This window comes from Eriocheir sinensis, chromosome 19 (assembly GCF_024679095.1).
Source record: "Eriocheir sinensis breed Jianghai 21 chromosome 19, ASM2467909v1, whole genome shotgun sequence".
NCBI lineage: Eukaryota > Metazoa > Arthropoda > Malacostraca > Decapoda > Varunidae > Eriocheir > Eriocheir sinensis.
In genome coordinates, this window is record NC_066527.1 from 16,864,714 (window position 1) to 16,869,737 (window position 5,024).

A 5,024-nucleotide genomic window follows, 5' to 3' on the forward strand; every position below is an offset into this window, starting at 1 on the left:
CTGCAAGACGCTCATCAGGCCGCGGCTCTTCCGGACACGCACGCACGTACACACACCTCAACACAACCCCCTCTACCTGCCCCACCCTCCCACACAAACCCACGCCTCACCACCACCCTCCCACGCCTCACCACCACCCTCCCACACCCACCCACGCCTCCCAACCCTCCCACACACGCCCCCTACATCCCTTTCACACACGCCTTCCATATCCCTCACGTCTCACCACGCTCACCACGCCCAGTCATCACCAGTATCACGTTTTTCAGTCTCTCTCTCTCTCTCTCTCCCCATGACACTCCCATTACTCCCTGTCACTATTTCTTTCAGTTTTCTTCTGCACTTTCATTTTTTTTCTATCTCCCAGCCTTTCACTTTCACTTATGTTTATTTTCGTTCTCCATCACCTTCTCCTCCTCCTCCTCCTCCTCCTTATTCTCTCTCTCACTCAGTCTCCTTATACTTTGTCTCTCTTTTTATCCTCCTTCACCATCCCCAAAGACTCCAACTCTACCTCCTCCTCCTCCTTCTTATAAAAATCCTCTTGAGACGTGAATTCTCACCTCACAATCTCCTTTACACACTTTCAATCTCTATTCCTCCTCCTCCTCCTCCTCCTGCTTCTCTTCCTCCACTCACCGTCTCACAGGAAGAAGTGCGTGTCTAGCTCTGTGTTACCTGCCTTTATATACACACACCTGAGCTAACCTCGCAAGCTCAGTGACAGGTAAGAGGGGGGGGGGGGCGGGAAGGAAAGAGGAAGGGAGGGCGGGAGTCATTTGGGGAAAGGAAGGTGGGAGGGAAGGGGCTGGGGAAGGGAGGGAGGGAGAGAGAGGAAGGGAAAGGAAGAATGTGGGAAGGAGGGGGTTGGGGGAGGGAGGAGAGGGGGGGAAGAGGGTGAGAAGGAGAGACAGAGGAAGAGAGGGAGGGGAATGAGGAGAGAGGTAGAGAGGGAAGAGAAGAGATGAAAGGCAAAAAGAAGAAGGAAGACATAAGGGAGAAGATGAGGGGAGAAGAGGAGAGAGGGAGAAGAGGAGGAAGGGGAAATACAAAGAGGGAAGAAAGATTATTTGGGGAGGAGGAGGAATTTGAAGAGTGAGGGGAGGACAGGAGGAGGAGGAGGAAGAAGAGGGAAGGAGAGAGAGAGAGAGGTAAGGGTAGGAGGGGATGAGGAGGAAGGAGAGGGGAGGAAGAAATACAAAGGAGGGAGGAAATTATTTGAAGGAGAGAAGGAGGAATTTGAGGCGATTGAGGGGAGGGAGGGAGGGAGGGAAAGGGGAAGGAAGGGAGGGAGGGAAGGAGGGAAAATAATGAAAGGGGAAGGGATGGAAAAATGGAAGAATGGAAGGAAAGGAGAAAAGGAGGAAGGGAGGTGAGAGAGAAGGATGGATGGAGGGAAGGAGGGGAAGAGAAAGAGGAAAGGATGGAAGAATGGAAAGATGAAAGGATGGAAGGGAGAGGTGGAGGGGAAAGGAGGGAAGGAAAGGAAGAGAAGGAGGAAAGGATGGAAGACTGGAAAGATGAAAGGATGGAAGGGGGAGGTGGAGGGAGAGGTGGAGGGGAAAGGAGGGAAGGAAGGGAAAGAGGAAGGGAAGTCTCTGGAGGTCACACGCCGAGACACAACGGATACACGAACAGGTAAATGGAGGTGATTAGCAGGTAAACTTTGCTAATTAGGAAACTGATTCATCCACCTGAGTCGTGACGATGAAAAAATGACGCTTGAAGGAGGAGGAGGAGGAGGAGGAGGAAGATGAAGTAAAATATGCAGAAAACAGGGAGAAAAAGAAGTAGGAAAAGAGGGAGATGGAAGGGAATATATAAGGAGGGAGGAAAATAAAAATACGGAGAAAAGAAATAAGAAGAGATAAATAAAAATAAGAGAGGAGGAGGAGGAGGACATGAACAAAGAACAAGTAGAAGAGGTGGAGGAGGAGGAGGAGGAGGAGGAGGAGGAGAGGATGCAGAGGAAGAGAAGGAGAAGAACTTCCTTTCGTGACTCGGAAAAACACACAAACACACCCAAAACACACACACACACACACACACACACACACACACACACACACACACACACACACACACACACACACACACACACACACACACACACACACACACACACACACACACACACACGACAAGAATCACTTATCTAACTCATATTCTTAATTTTTTCGTTTTATGCACACACACACACACACACACACACACACACACACACACACACACACACACACACACACACACACACGTACATACAACCTAACAAACACACATGCACACACACAAACAAACAAACAAACAAAAGGACGTAACGGTTCAAAGGATCACTGTTTTGTGGGCGTGTTTCATGTTTGTTTTGCCCTTGAGATGCCTCCTTAATCACTCACACACAAAAAAAATAAACACATCTTGCAGGAGTTAACACGAAACACAATCAGTAACCTTAAAAACCGCATTGATTCGTCACTTCCAACAAATAAAAGACAAAGAGTGGAATGAATTTTATCCTTTCCACATAGAACATCAGCTTTCAATACGATTATACGAGTGCTCCCCTTAAACCCTTACTCTGCCTCTCTCACTCTCTACCAACGGTGCAGGAGTTAACACGAAACACAATCAGTAACCTTAAAAACCGCATTGATTCGTCACTTCCAACAAAGACAAAGGGTGGAGTGAATTTTATCCTTTCCACACAGAACATCACCTTTCAATACGATTATACGAATGCTCCCCTTAAACCCTTACTCTGCCTCTCTCACTCTCTACCAACGGTGCAGGAGTTAACACGAAACACAATCAGTAACCTTAAAAACCGCATTGAATCGTCACTTCCTACAAAGACAAAGGGTGGAGGGAATTTTATCCTTTCTACATAGAACATTACCTCACAATACGAGTGCTCCCCTTAAACCCTTACTCTGCCTCTCTCACTCTCTACCAACGTTGCCAGATTGTCGTACACTCAGTTTCTTATATTTTCCGATGTCCATCCCCAAAACTGTTTCCTGGGCCACAATAACGAGATTTATTTGTAGTTATTGTTGCGATGGTTTATTATTCCTGTTTCCTGGTGATATTTATGGGGGAGAACCTGATAAAAGTGATGCTCCGAGTACGATAATCTGGAAACGGGTCTCTCTACTCCCCACCCGAAATTGACCTCTCCTCTGGCCTCTCGTTCTGTGTTCCTTCGTTTGAGCAGCGTCTATAGCGGGTCTTTTTTGTTCCTGTTTTCGTTTTTTGCCCTTGAGCTGCTGCCTTCGTTGCTGTAAAAAGGAGTAAGATGCCGCAGGGGATGTCGGCGAATGGACTATACGCCCCGTTTTCTGAGACGCTTTCGGCTCTAACAACTATTCCCAAAGGCCACGAGGGAGATTATTCGGGTCCTCGTCACTGGTTTCGACATTCACGGTGCAGAAGCCTTGTCCAATGAATCACAAGGCTCATGAAATTCCCCAAGAAAAGGGAAGGCGGGAAGAAATCGGAGCAGCGAAGAAGGGGAGAGGGGAAAAGGGAGTGAAGATTAGAGAGGAAAGTTTGAGGAGAATCGGATTGAAGAAGAAAGATGGGAGGAAAGAAGTGGAAGAGAAGAAAAGAGATTAAGAGAGGGTAAGAGAACAGGACAGAGGAGTAAAGAAAAGGAAGGAGGAGGAAATGAGGGGCAAAATTATGAAGGTAGAAGAAGAGAAAGGAGGGAACAGAAGCCTTGTCCAATAAATCACAAGAAAAGGGGAAGGGGGGGAAGAAATTGGAGCAGAGAAGAAGGGAAGAGGGGAAAAGGGAGTGAAGATTAGAGAGGAGAAAAGAAACAACAAGAGATAAATAAAAATAAGAGGAGGAGGAGATTGAAGGAAAAAAAGTGGGAGGAGAGAAAGAAGTGGAACAGAAGAAAAAAGATTGAGAGGGAAAGAGAACAGGACAGAGGAGGAAATGGGGGACAAAATAATGAGAAATCACAAGAAAAGGGGAAAGGGGGGAAGATATTGTAGCAGAGAAGAAGGGAAGAGGGGAAAAGGGAGTGAAGATTAGAGAGGAGAAAAGAAATAACGAGAGATAAATAAAAATAAGAGGAGGAGGAGATTGAAGGAAAAAAAGTGGGAGGAGAGAAAGAAATGGAACAGAAGAAAAAAGATTGAGAGGGAAAGAGAACAGGACAGAGGAGGAAATGGGGGACAAAATAATGAGGGAAGAAGAGAAAGGACGGAGCACAGGAACAAAGCGTGAAGGGAAACATCACTAATTAACAACTATTTTCAAAGTCCAAGAAGATCATTAGGTAAGGTTTCCACATTCACGGCGTAAAAGCCTTGTCCAAGTATTACAAGACTCATAAAACTACCCACCATGGACATACTAACACAACCTCTACGAAAGCTTCATCATCTGTAGGTGGGTGTAAGGCTCGAATCCTCAGACGCCTTCGGTACCCACAATAAACACTTCCAATGGCCAAGAAGGAGATTATTTGGATTCTCATGAGTGGTTCTTAGATTCATGGTACAGAAGCCTCGTCAAACTAACCATAGGTATACTAACACACCCTCTACGAAAGTCTTACCAAATGTATTCTCCCGTAATCTGTGACGCTTTCTGCCTCCACAACTCCTTCCAAAGGCCACGAGGGAGATTGTTTGGCTTCTCGCAACTGGTTTTCAGATTCACGGTGCAGAAGCCTTGTCAAACTATCACAAGGTTCCTAAAACTACCCACCATGGAAATACCAACCACAACAACAACAACCTCTACGGAAGCCTTATGAAATGTGTGTGTGTGTGTGTGTGTGTGTGTGTGTGTGTGTGTGTGTGTGTGTGTGTGTGTGTGTGTGTGTGTGTGTGTGTGTGTGTGTGTGTGTGTGTCCCGAGACGTTTGAGACTACGGCCCAAATTACAAAGAAAAGCAGCCTCGTTTTCACCTCGTCAAGTTTTCTGTGGCCTGCTGTTTAATGTTTCTATGTTGCCTCTCCATCAAAGAAAATCCACAAGGGTGTAAACTGGGGTACTGGGAAGGAGAGAGAG